Source organism: Pyrus communis, chromosome 4, assembly GCF_963583255.1.
Source record: "Pyrus communis chromosome 4, drPyrComm1.1, whole genome shotgun sequence".
NCBI classification, from domain to species: domain Eukaryota; kingdom Viridiplantae; phylum Streptophyta; class Magnoliopsida; order Rosales; family Rosaceae; genus Pyrus; species Pyrus communis.
The window spans coordinates 19,141,271-19,156,195 of record NC_084806.1 but is presented as its reverse complement, the minus strand read 5'-3'; the positions used below and the strand labels follow the sequence as shown (position 1 = coordinate 19,156,195).

The following is a 14,925-nucleotide window of genomic DNA, read 5'->3' as shown; positions in this document are numbered from 1 at the left end:
ACATGTCCACACGTGTCATTCGAAAGTTCATGGTCATGTAACAAATTTTTTATCTCTAGCTTCCAAATTATTCACGTTTCTTTTTACGCCTCCTGACTTCGAATGGACAATTTATGAGCCGAGATCTTGAGTTTCTCTTTCTTTCATCTAGTGAAGTTTTAGAGGCTCAATAATACCCACCTGTATCGCAACCAATAACAACACATGTATTTGTCTTAGATTTTTTAATAACGATCGCAAACCTTTGCATTAATGCTATCTAACGAACTTCACCGGTGAGGTCTTCTCGACTTCAAAACATTTTGCCAATAAAGAGAGCATTTTATCGGGCTTATCAATTGTTGATTGACTTCCTATATATCACATACCTACACATTTATATATATAGAATATACATATGCATTTTTATCAAAGGGCTATACATATTTTAGTTTGATTTTATCTTTAATTGAAGATTCGTGTACATTTTGGTACGTAACTGAGTGCTACGGTGACTAACCAGGTGTAGGTTAGCTACCATTGTCAAGATTAAATTTCATTGGATGACCTGCTGATTAAAGCTGAATATAGTAAGATGGAAAATAAAAAATTTTGTACATAAAGTGCATAAGGGATGACTGGTGAATTGTGACTTGTCAACTGTAATGAAAGTTATGAACTGATGTTGGTGTGCCCTTATTTTGTCTTTCTTCATATGTGTGAATGCCTTGCATTTTTATACGGGGAAAGTAAGGTTCTGAGTCGGGTAATTTCATTTGTCCCTTTTTTTATTCGACATCTCCGTCGGATTGTCCAGAGCATATATAACTTTTGTAACCTTTGTGTGAGTCAGGTCAACTAGTACAATTGCTGAACTCAAACTAATCTAGTCTCAGCAGGCAACTACTTTCTCCTCCCTTGCTTGCTTTTCATTCCCAAATTCTACCTCTGTCTGTCTTTTGCTTGGTTTAGTGCCTAGATAGATAGAGAGAGATGGTGGATCATGACTCGCTTACTTGGGGCAAGATGCATGATTTCAGGCGGATTTATAGACCCTCTTATGACCTTTCAATGAATAACTATTAAGACTCATTTAGTTTGATTTTTATTATAATATGGTGGTGAGATTGATAGTTTTAATGATTTTTTTAATACATTATGATGATATCAAATTAAATGACTCAGAGACTTAATGATTTTTCATTAATAGTCCAATGACTTGATTTGTCACTTGTGCTTGGAAAGCCAGATACCAAATCTTATTCAATCTCCATTGATGAACAATTGTATTTTCCTTTTTTTTCTTTTAAAAGGAGGATAAATAGTGACAAGTCACGACTATCTATTCTTTCCGGGCCCAAAAAAGCTATGGAGAGTTCCACTTTGCCCTCCAAAATTTTGTTGTGTGAAATGCACTTTTTTATGTGAAAATAATTAAAATGTCCTCATACCATCTTCAACCCTTGGCCTAAAACCTAAAATTTTTAGTCTAGAAAATTTAGGTTTTAACCTAGAAATAACTTTTCTGCTCCAATGTGACAACACGTCCTTAATTTTACGTTTTTATTTATTTTAATCAAGAGAATTGACGAAAATATCCTAGAGGTAAGGACTTTGACTTCCATTAACCACCGTTTAGATAAACGATATGACTTATTCTTTTAGCATATTTAAGTAGTACTCGTTGGTAGAACACATAGGTGAAAGCCGTTTGCGAGTCCGGATTATAACGATATAGTTACGAACGTTTGAAGTTGGTTATTTAAAGTTAGTTAATTGGTTAAGGAGGACCAATTAGATAAAAGGTAGAAAAAGGGCAGCAGCCCAATCAGAAATCAGAAGGGAAAAAAAAAAAAAAAAATTAAGCGGAAGAAAACTCCCAGCTTTCCCGTGCACACCACAATCGCGACCACCCAACTTCCAAGGCTGATTCCGGCCAACTTCGGTGGAATTTCTCGACGCCACCACTGCCATCTTGAAGCTCTCATTCCCCTCTACAAAATCCACCCAAGAACCACCTTGATTAACCTCTGTATGTGGCGGTTTGAGGCCACGGAAGTTAACGGTTCTCAAGATGCTCCGGCTACCCTTTTTTATTTTTCCCGCAAAACGGCAAAGTGATGGGCGATGCCACCACTTGGGCTTTGTAGCCCATCATTCCAGGAGAAAAACCCAACCAACCTTGACCCCGTTGGACCACCGTAGACGACGAATCGACACTGGGAAGCTTTAGGCACCCGCAGGCTTATTGGGCAAAATTGACCATCTTCTGTCCACTTTTGGACTTCATGACAGGTATGAAAGTTGTTCATCTCTTTGAGATCTTCATTTCTGTGAAATTTGAGAATTTTTTGAAATAGTGGAAATTTTCAGTGAACCGTGGCGGTGCGTGGGCCGAGACTCCACCTGACATTCCTAGGCTAATTTTGAAGCCCTGATTCCAAATTTGACATCCGTTTAGTGAAATTATGATGTTTAATATAGTTTCATAGTTGACCACCAGGTTGGCCATTAAGAGGTCCTTGCATGAATTGACGATCCGACCGTTGGATCGTCACCAAATTTTAATACATTATGGTATGTAATATTTAAGGATATTAGAAACTTACGGATTAGAAATATGATGTACGAATCTTCCCAAATTGGATATGTAAGTTCGTAAAATAAAACATTGATCGCCACTTGAATTGGCAATTGGTGGAGATCCAACCGTTGAATCGTAATGAAACTTTAGTATTATGTTCTAGAAGTTTAATGTGGATCTTTAGAAGTTTTGGATCGGAAATCCGAGATGCGGATCTTCCGGATTGAGTTACGTAGGGTTGTAGACCCTACCTTTGATCTTTGACCGAAGGTTGACTTTTGGTTGATGGATCTCAAATCATTCTAGAACATCCTCGGGATGTGTTTTATGTAAACTATGGGTTCTATGGATAAGAGTTCGGAGACGTGACTGAATAATTGTTCTAGGTGAGGATCGTTTGTGACATCTCGATATTTGTGCTTGACATCTCGATATTCGTGCTTGGGAGTTGTAGCGCGGACCTAAGGTGAGTGGGTCTTTTCCCTTCTATCATATATATATATATATATATATATATATATATATATATATATATATATATAAGATTGACATCTCCACAAGCGTTTATAAATTGAATATTTCATATAATTTTCTATGAATGCTTTGGAGAACTAGTACGAACTACGAATGGCTTGATCCCTGTTTAGGGTACTTAGGCAGTCTAACGAGACGTTAGATGCAGCCATATAATAAATGCGACTAAATAATTGAGATAATAGCCTTGTTTGGGGAATTGGGCAATGTGAGGGACATTGGTGGAAAATGTGAGATTTAACCTTATGATTTGGTGGTTAAATGTTGGTCATAAATCAATGTGTGAAGAATCAAGAAATTAAAGTAAGGAAACATAAGTAATGATAGTTAATTAAACTAGTGTCTGGTTGGGCTTATCACCAATAATTATTCCCGAAAATAAATAGTTTGGAAGTGGGGCGTTATAGGTTATGCATTTCACGCCATGTTGTATATATATATATTTGGAAACACTATGTTATGGTTGAGTATTAGATTGCATCATGGCATATCCAAATGTATATTATCTGCACATAATTATTGTGACTGCTTTGAAGTGCAAAGGTGAACGCAGGACACACAGGTAAGTTCAGCTGAGTTTATGGTATTAGTTGAAATGATGGAGTTATGGCATGACTATATTTATGTTCTAGGCAACTCCGACCTTGTCGTGCCCATGAGTCGTACATGTTATATTAGATGCATTGAGAGCTCATAAACTTGCACCCTGGTGTTAGTGTTCCCGCCCGTGGTCAGGGCACAGTCCTTCACATGATGTTCACCTCCCGCACCTTACGCTCACCTTGGATCCAAGGTAGGTGCACAGTCCTGTCGTACACACCACAATAGGTGGTTCCGACTCATAGGTGACCCGCAATTATTCGCACAGTCTTCACGTGATTGTAGCACTTGAGCGTAGTTGTTTACACTCAGTCCTGTCATACAGACCACTTTAGGTGGTTCCAACTCGTGTGCAGGTATACTTATTGAGCTAGTGGCTAGCATGTTGATAAGCTATTGGCTAACAAGTTATTGAGCTATTGGCTAGCATGTTGATGAGCTATTAGCTAGCATGTTGATGAGCTACTGACTAACATGTTATTGAGCTATTGGCTAGCACGTTATTGAGCTATTGGCTAGCATGTTGATGATCTATTGATTAGCATGTTATTGAGCTACTGGCTAACATGTTGATGAGCTATTGGCTAACATGTTATTGAGCTATTGGCTAGCATGTTATTGAGCTATTGGCTAGCATGTTGATGAGCTATTGACTAGCATGTTATTGAGCTATTGGCTAGCATGTTGATGAGCTATTAGTTAGCATGTTGATGAGTTATTGGCTAGCATGTTGATGAGTTATTGGCTAGCATGTTATTTAGCTATTGGCTAGCATGTTATTGAGCTATTGGCTAGCATGTTGAAGAGCTATTGGTTCAGCCGTATAGGCCACAATAGGTGGATTCAGCTGACATACCATTTCATATTGATTTATTTCACCTGGGTTGCTTATTCTTGTTGAGATATTTGACACATCATAGCTGTGAGATTGTTATTTTGGTTATGGTTTTGACTTATAGTCATGCTTGTTATTTTTTGGGAAATTATACAGGTATTACGGCGAGGGGTTACTGCCTTTGGTAATTGAAATTGATTTGAAAAGTTTTGTTTCGCTCACTCACATTTTCTATTTTGCACCCCTCCAGGTTCTAGCAGCAGAGTTCCGTATCGATGAAGATTCGTGGCACTTTTCAGTACAGATGTCTTCTTATGATGATATAATCATTATCTTACCTTACTGTACTATACCTATGCTCTGTATCACGCGTGAAATGGGTCCATACCTGCTCATCGCGCACTCGTGTACTTGAGCACTTTTAGGTTTTTAATTTATTCACATTTTATACATTATCACACTTTATGGCTTCATCACCTTCCAGGTGTCGGCCAGCACAGCTTGATTCGAGGTCCTAGTGGACATTCCAAGTCAGGGTGTGTCATCTCATCCAACCCTTATGATCTAAATTTTTTTAGCTCGAAATTATTAAAGAATAAATTTAGGCTAATTTTTTTTTTAAAGTAAATTTAAAAAAAAAAAAAATTATGTACACTATCCTAATTTAATTTTATGAACATTTTAACCTTAAAATATTTAGATTCCGATAAATATTGAAAAATTACTACATTTGGGTGAATTTTGAGTTAAATATATTTTTTAATTATTTTAGCAATTAGATTTAAATTTGGGCCGTGATATCTTTTTTTAATTGTTAGATTTGATTATATTCGATCTCAGCCATTGATTCAATAAATCCTGGGGGACATGCCCATGTGGGTGGGATCCCGCTGGGGATGCCCACACTATTTTCTAGGCTAAATCTTGGGCTATTTCTAGCTTTGTTTTAGGTTATAGGTTTTAGGTCTAATTTTTCACTTGGGTTGGGTTGGATTTGGGGGGGAGGGGGGGGGGAATAAAGGGAGAAAAATAGATTATAGGCCAGAGTTGGAGATGGTCTCAAAAGAAATTCCTTGAAAGAAATTGGTGACTAACTAATTGGGAAAATTCAAAACTGAACGCAATACGCGTAAAGAAATTGGTGGCTAAGTAATCTCTCTACAACTACTACTTCCTGGATCTGAAAACTAGAGGATATGGATATGGCCTCTTCTTCTTCTTATTCTTCTTCATCCGCTGCAACTCTTGCTGATGCTGATGATGCAAAAAAGTAATTTTTTTGGATATTATTTTGAAGCTGGAGAAAGCAAATAAGCCCTTGTCAAATTGGTAACTTGTCAAAGGTTAGTCAGCGTTTATTGGTACTGTTTAAGGCTCTTTCTGTATTTTTTGTCATTTCTTTTTAATTAATAAGTTTAGGTGTTATGTTATGCTAGCATTTAAATTGCTAATTAATTTTTGTTATGTCTGCTGTTAATTTCTTCGCTCGTAATGACGTTGTTCATATTAAGATTGCAAATATATGAATATCTTTCTTCAAATTATAGTTTTTTTCAACTCCAATGGTGGGCTAAAAGCCAAAATTTCCCTCAAATTCTACCCCCCCCTCCCCAACAACACTCTCCAACCAAGTTAAAACATTGGGCTAAAAGTCAAATGCTAAAGCTGGGCCAAATTCCCCTCCCCCTCCCCCCCCAATCCGCATGGACGCGCCTGAAATTGGGCCACTCTCAGCTCGCCCACTCACAGACGCAACCCACGGGCCTGCTTCGAATCTGCTCCCAACAGAGGGACCTGGCTTCTCTGCCCTCCCAGTTCCCATACGCTTTTCATCCCCTCCTATTTGTGCGGTCATGGTTAAGCCACGTCAATATTTTATATTACTATTATTTTTTGTCTTATTATCTCTATAAAAAAAAATCAATATAAAATGTTGACGTGACTTAACCGTTACCGTACAAAATAGAAGGGGATGGGAGTGTATGGGAAGTGGGAGGGCAGAGAAGTCGGGTCCCCAACAGTGGGGGCCCACTGTCAAGGCCCTGTCGGCCATTTCCCCCGAGCCTAACGGCTCTTTTCCCCATCCGACGACCATCATTTAAGGACCGTTGGTTGATCCAACGGTTCAGATTCAAATTTCATTTTTAAAAAATGTTGTTTTAAAATACATTGAATCCAACGGCTGAGATAGAATATAATCAAATCTAACGGTAAAAAAAAAAAAAAAAGATCTAACGGCCCAAATTTAAATCTAACGGCTAAAATAATTAAAAAAAATTTATTTAACTCAAAATTCACCCAAAAACTCTATAAATACCTATGTATTTGTTCAAACATCCACACAAAACTCAATTTTCTCTTACAATTCTTCCAATTTATCTTTCTACCATTTCTTTCCATTTCCAAATTGTTCAACATGGCAAGAGAGCATATTAGAGTTCGTAATTGGACATGTGAAGAAGATGTTGCTTTATGCTTGGCATGAGTTTCTATTAGCGAAGAAGGTGCAGTTGGCACAAATCAAAATAAGAAGGTTTTGTTGAAAGATTGGTCAAAGTTGAAGGCTTGCTTTGTGGAAAATTTAGTGATTTTTCAATATTTATCGGAATTTAAATTTTTTTAGATTAAATTGTTCATAAAATTAATTTAAGATAGTCTACATTTTTTTTTTAATTTAATTTAAGGAAAAAAATAGCCTAAGTTTCTTTAATAATCCCGAGTTAAAATTTTAGGCCAGAACGGTTGGAGCAAAAAAGTTGTTTCTAGGTTAAAAGCTAAAATTTTTCAGGCTTAAATATTTGGTTTTTAACCCAACCATTGAAGATGATCTAATAAAATATGTGCGTATCACGTGCCCCATTTTCCACTTTCGTTCATCTCTAACTTGTTGATTTGGCGAGCCCTTGAAACTTTGTGCATGTAGGAAAAAGCCAATTCAAGGTAATGGATATTGCTGCTGCTGCTTCTTTTTAATGGACATGTAGTCATTGTACATGTATTTTGTAACATATTTAGGAAACTGTGAAAGCAAAATACAATTATTCAATTATTCGTACAATATTTCAGTACTCATTAGTGAGTACTCATCTCTTAGTTTTGTCCAATAATAAATTAACACATGTTTTATTCTTTTAAAATATAATGTATATGTCATTATGTTTTTTTTGAGCTTTTAAAACAAAGAACACGTGTCTATTGGATGAGTATGTAAAATACTCATTAGCGAGTACCTAAGTATTATTCCAATTATTTTTGCACGACACCTCAGTTCAATTAATTGCATATGCTATGTTTCTTCCACAAACATGAATTACATCTTAGCATTATCAATTATCAAATATTTTTTTAAGTATGTGAAAGTGACTAATCCTTGTCTCTCCAAATTTTCAATTTTTGTCCTCCCGAAGCGTTTGTAACTGTGTGCACCTACCTAATAGAGAGATGGACGCTGTCGGGACTCTATTGTACATGTGCTGCAGATCATTTTCTTCTTCGTCTCCTGCGGCTGACTCTACTGATGTGCCGGGTGTTGGTTAGAACTAGTAGCTTTACATGCTGAGATGACGTTGTTCATATTAAGATTGCAAATATATGAATATCTTTCTTTAAATTACAGTTTTTTTTTTAAGAAAATATGTGCCTATCATGTGCCCCATTTTCTACTTTCGTTCATCTCTCACTCATTTAAACTTTGTGCATGTAGACAAAAGCCAATTCTAAGTACATTCAACTTAATTCCTGCAACGTCATAATATTATTTCTCTTTAATTAACAATTAATCTCTCTGCAACTACATCTTTTGCTGCATCTGAAAACTAGAGGTTACGGATATCGCTTCTTCATCATCCGCTGCTGCTCCTGCTGATGCTGATGATACAAAAAAGTACGACGTGTTTATTAGTTTCAGAGGTAAGGACACCCGCGTTGGTATTACCAGCCATCTTCATGCTGCCTTACTTCAGAAAAAAATTGAAACCTACATCTATGACAACCTTCGGAGTGGAGAAGAAATCGGACCTGCCCTTCTAGAGGCAATCGAGAAATCCACAATTTCGGTGATCATTTTCTCACAAAATTATGCTTCTTCCACATGGTGTTTAGATGAACTCGTGCATATACTCAAGTGCAAGGAAAGATATGGCCAGATGGTTATACCCGTATTCTACGACATCAATCCATCTGATGTACGAAAACAACACGGGAGTTATGCGGATGCATTTGCTCAACTTGAAAAACGTTTCGATAACAATATCTACAAGGTGCACAAGTGGAGGGAAGCTTTGACGACTGCAGCCAATCTATCTGGGATTGATTATTCAAACAAACCCGGGTAACTGACTCATTCTTTAACTTGTCTATAGTTATAAATTTTCTTTAAACTTGTGACAGTTTGATTTGTGCTAAGATTTGGTAAAGCATATTTAAGACTAACTGTTGCTTTTTTGTACATAATCATACATATATATGCTAGGACGGAGGCAGATCTAATAAAGAATGTTGTCCACCGTATTTTCACCAAATTGATTGGTGAATCTTCATGTAATTTAGAGGGCCTGTTTGGAATTGAAAGCCACATCGAGCAAATTGAAGAGCTGTTGGGCATTCATTCACAGGACGCTTGCATCACTGTAGGCATTTGGGGAATGGGTGGTATTGGCAAGACCACCCTTGCTGAAACTGTATTTTGCAAACTCTTTCTACATTCGAAGCTTCTTCTGTTCTTCAGAATCTTAGGGAGAACTCAGAAAAACCAAATGGACTAGATCACTTGGTAAAAACACTTCTTAAGGAGATATTAAAGGAAGAAAATCTATCCATGGAATCACTTTTGTTCAAGATAGGCTCAGGCGTAAAAAGGTCCTCATTGTTCTTGATGATGTGAGTAATTCAATGCAAATGCAACATTTAGCTGGCAATCGTCTTAGGTATGGCAGTGGAAGTAGAATCATTATCACAAGTAGAGATAGGAGCACACTTAGGCAAATTGTTGAAGTGGATAAGATCTATGAGGTTGAGGGATTACAACCGGATGACGTTGTTCAGCTCTTTTGTTCGTGTGCTTTCAAGGATAACAGTACTTGTAGAACATATTATAAGGAGTTGGTAGAAAAGGCCGTGCATTATGCTGGACGTGTTCCTTTAGCTCTTATAGTTCTGGGTCCTTGTTCTTCAATTACAAGAGCAAAGAAGAATGGGAAGAGGGATTCAACAAATTGAAACGATTTCCCAGCAACGATATCCAGAAAGTGTTGAGAATAAGTTATGATGGATTGGAAAAAAATGAGAAGGATATATTTCTGGATATAGCATGTTTTCATAAAGGGAAGGATGTGTATTTGGTAAAACGAACACTAGCTTCATGTGGGCGCTTTCCGAAAACCGGAATTGATATTCTCATTAATAGGTGTCTCATATCAATTGGTTCAAGTTGGGGATCAAAAAGCATAGAGATGCACGATATGCTAGAAGAAATGGGAAAGACAATTGTTCAAGAACAATGTACGGATGATCTCGGTAAACGGAGTAGGTTGTTCAATGATGAGGATGTCTATCTTGTACTGAAGAGTAACACATTAAGAGCCAAATGCATTCAATTTTTTTCTTTTCGTGTTTTAGAAAAAAGAAAAAAAAAAGTAAAAACTTTATATGATAACACAACAAAGTAAAACTATTTTATAATAGAGAAGTGAGATTGTTAAAAGATGAATTTGAATGAATTTTTATTGTGTGAGGAAGTGTTTGGAATATAAACAAATATTTGTTTATTTAGACAAGTAGAGGAGGATACAATTATGTTGGATATTTGACCAGACTAAGACACTTGTACATGATTACCATGACAAATACTCTTTGTTCCAAATGTGCGTTACTTTGAAACTTTCTTCTTATTTCAGGAAATTACAAATGTTGAAGCCATACAGGTTAATTGGTATAATCTTCAAGAGCGGCCATTGAAACGTGCAGACTGCAAAAAGATGTCTAACCTAATAATGTTAAGCTCGTTTGGCAAATTGACCGCTTCTCTAGACCTTCCCGATTCTCTTGTTATCTTTGTTGGGATTATTATCCACTGGAATCTTTGCCGTCAGCTTTTTCTCCGTAAAATCTAGTTGAGCTTCGTATGCCATATAGCAAAGTTAAGAATACGCCTAGTTTAACTCTTGTGTCAAATCAAGTGTATAAATATATTAATTCTTTATATTTTTGTTTCATTTGTTGCAGATACTTGTCGACTTACAAGTTATCTATATGGATGGCTCTGCGTATTTAACTGAAGTTCCAAATCTCTCTGGGAGTCTAAAAATTGTGGAGATAACTCTCAGGGGCTGTGAAAGTTTGGTTGAAATTCATTCGTATTTTCAACATCTTGATCTTGGAGACTGCAAGAGTCTCAAGTATCTTCCAGAGATGCCAGGAAATATTCAATACTTAAATTTAGAATGCAGTGGTATAAAGGAGTTGCCTGAATCAGTTTGGTCTAACGAAAATATTTCTTACTTGAATTTAAGGCAATGCAAAGACCTTAAGATACTTCCAAGCAGCAAGTGTAAGTTGAAAAATCTCGAGACACTCGATCTCGATTTGTGCTCTAAATTTGAAAACTTACCAGAGGTTTTGGAGCCAATGGAACATTTGAAATCCTTAAGTTTAATTGAAACAGAGGTTACAGAGCTACCCTCATCAATCTGTAAGTTGAAATATCTTGAGAGTGAAATCTTGCAGCCAATGGAGCATTTGGGGTATCTTTGTTTGCGCTGCACAGCTGTCGAAATGCTTCCTTCGTCTATTGGAAATCTAAATAGGCTTCAAGATTTAAACCTTAGTGGCTGCGATCAACTTAAGGATGTCCCAACAACTATCTGTCGCTTAACCAATCTTAAATGTCTCTAACTTTAATGGCTGTTGGAGACTTGAAAAATTGCCTTCCAGCTCTGTCGGTTTTCTCTCTTTAGGTTTTCTCTCTTTAGAAGAACTAGATCTCAGCTACAGCGGTACATTGGAAATACCCGCAAGCATCAAACAAGCGGCTTCAATCTACACCAGAGCTCCCAGTGCTATGTAATGTTAAAGCTCAAGGCTGCACGTCGCTGAAGATTGTGTCAAGTTCAAGGACAGCACTCACACAAGGTTGGGATAAACCTAATTATGGTTTCAAAGTTTTTACTAGTTGCCCAAAATTGGATAAAATTGCAAGGAGCAACATAATGGATGAAGCACAGATTACAACTATGCGAATGGCAACTGTTGCGCCATTTAATTACAGTTCCTGGCTTCCTAATCCCTGGCCTCAGATTAACATTGTACATCCAGGAAAAGAAATTCCAAATTGGTTCAGCTATCAAAATGAGGGATCTTCAGTAGACATTGAGCTTTGTCCAGATTGGTTTCGAACGGGTTTATTTGGTTTCGCTCTCTCTGTTGTTGTTTCTGGGGTTTCAGAGGTGCTGTATGACTTGTGGTTGAGCTGCGTAAGAGCTAATTTCATTGTCAAATTCATGGGTGAAAGCCATGAACTGTTCAGTTCTAAGTACATTATCCCAGGCGCCATCGACGACTACCATGACGGCCAACATCACGTGCATGTGTGGAATGAGGCCTCTAGAAGTGAAGAGGTAGGAAAACACTGCTCCCCTGATGTTTTTCAAACTTGCCAAAGAGGCCTCTGTTGTCTTCTGCCCGCTGGATTTTGCTTCCCATATGAAGGTGGAAAGCTGTGGTACATGCCCATTGTATGCCGAAGATGCTGAGAAATTCAAATTTGGTCATGTGTTCATGTCGAGGGGACCAAAAGTAGAAGAAGAAACAAGACAAGATGTTGATTCCAAAGGTGGTGGATCTGGAGATGAGTCTCATGTTAGTGGATCAAGTGACGAGTCTGAAGCAATTGAAAGTGATTAGGAAAAACTTTTTAAGGCAAATACTTTGATAGCTCACTTGTCTGACCAAGAATTAAGACAACAACTAGGCAAGGCTTTTATTATTTTGGTATTGTTTATGCTTTATACATTATAAAGTGCTAGTTATGGACAAGCGTATAATGGCCTATTTGTTATCTTTAAAACTTGATTTACTCTTGTATCATAAACATAGACATTAACTAACACACCATGCCAGGGTACAAATCTCACAACCAAGCGCAATAGTTTGAACGTTCAACACGACAAAAATATGCGATTGTTCAATGGCTGAACTGCAATGATAAAAAAATATGAATAGCCCCAAAACTCAGTGTTCTTGTTTGCACCAAACAAAGATCAGCGAAACAAATTTTATTAGAGAGGGTAAAAAATTACAGCAAATTAAGGCTGAAAAAAGAAAGGCACAGCCCCAGTTTAATAATACAATCATCGAATTTGTAACAACGATAAAACTATAGGGCTTTTTGCTTCACTAGGACTAGGAACATTCCAAAATTAAAGAGAAAAATTATACGTCGAACTACAAGCTAAAGGAAGAAAAGAAGGAAGAAAAAGCGAGATGCATACACAAAGAAATGAAATACACAAGATACATTACAAGTTCGATGGCTGAACTGCATTTTGACCTGGAAATATTCAATTTTTCTCTCTTGCATCCAAGATTTCTTTCCCCAAGTCTCTGGGATATTTGTTATGATTTGACACTTATGAGGAAGTAACATGCACACGTAACTTTGGTGCTCAAGATGAGAAAATTGGGGAAACATCAAAGTTCTAAGTACCTTTTTATCAGCTTCAGTTGCTCTACAAGATGTTTCTCCAATTCTGGTACTCTGGGTTTCCGCTAATTGGCCTGCTGCTTTTCCTCAGCATGAGAAAGAGCAACTGTCTTCGGTGGCCTTTCTCCAGCTGGGGGTGCCATGTGCCGAGCACCAAGACCAGGCATCAGTTGCTGTTTTTCAAAGCCTTTTAAAGTGAAAAATAAGAAACTATTCTCCATCAAAGAAAGACATGTTTCAAAATATAAAGTGATTTGTTTTATGGATGAATACCAGAAGCAGGTCTCCAGGCTACATTGCCAGCATTAGAGTAATTATTTGCAGGTTGAAAAATATTGGATAAATCAAACATAACATTGCTTGGTAGCACTGATGGAAGAGGACGTCCCTCCATCAAAAATAATGTGGCATGATGGGTAGTCATTCTATCAATCTAGACTGCACTCAATTTAATAGTATATATTTATGGATGTTCATATGTCAATTGGCCAGCAAAAGATTACTCCCAATCACAAATTAAATTTTATATCTACAAAATATCTACGGCATATGTAAGTTTTTATACCAAAATACGAACACATCATGCAAAGAATGAACATCCAGCAGCAAAGCATCTTGCAGAAAAATATGCTTGATTGAGCCTGTTATGTTCAGCAATTCAAGCTAATGAGAAAGTGCATTCATATAATCAATATTTAACATAATATGCCCCTGGTTATCATTTTATACGGAAATTCCTTCAGCAAAACAAGCATACAGCTTCAATAACCTATTTGTCGATATGATCCTGACCCAAGAACATTTCCCCTGTACGCGACAATCCTAACTACTCCATAGTCATCTTACGCTACAGGTTTTCAGTACTGCACAATTCTAATGTAATAAACAATCCTCGATCAATCCTTGGGTCATATAACACATTTCTAAAGTCTGCTTACCACCTCAGGTCGAACGGATACACGAAATAAAAACCTCACTAACAGTAGTATAAATTCTTCATCTACTTATTTTCTAACATTTGAACATCAATTCCGCATTTATACTAACACGAAATAAAAACCTCAGCTTGGATAAGAGAATTAAGACATCCCGAGCTCACATTTACCACTTCAACTACAATTAGACTGCAAATTCAAAATCAATCTGATTCGGAACACAAATATAATCATACACACACATCCAATTATACATATATACACAAGCATATACATATATATATATATAGAGATACCGGGGGACCAGGATTTTGTTGCCTTTCTTCTCCGATTCGGAGGAAAATCAGAGGACGACGGAGACACTGAGCGATGCCAATAGTTTGGGGTATAAAAACTATGATTTTTCGTATTTATTTGCTGTATTTGTGTTATATTTCAAAATTGCCACCAGTCCTAATGAGCCCGGCCCATTAGGTACTACCACATGATGTGCATGGAAAGGTCTATTAAATAAAACATTGGGGATCTTTGAAATAGTACTATGTTTCAGATCAAAATCAAAGAACCGGCCTAATTACTGATGTAATTAGTAAACATCAAGGTTCTAAAAAATACTAGACGCTAGTCGGGCGGCGGGTAGGGGCCTAGCGCCTAGGCGGCTAGGAGAAGTCTAGGGCCCGCCTTGGTGGCGTAGGTGGATTTATGTAAATTTATTATATATCTTATAAATAAATGCCTATTGACGCTTAAAAAAACTATA

At 37.1% G+C, this 14,925-nt stretch overlaps 1 pseudogene; it reads left to right on the top strand.

Annotated features, from left to right (window-relative positions):
• The first annotated feature begins 7,973 nt into the window (after positions 1 to 7,973).
• Positions 7,974 to 13,668, top strand: LOC137732818 (disease resistance protein RUN1-like; annotated as a pseudogene).
• The last annotated feature ends 1,257 nt before the right edge of the window (positions 13,669 to 14,925 follow it).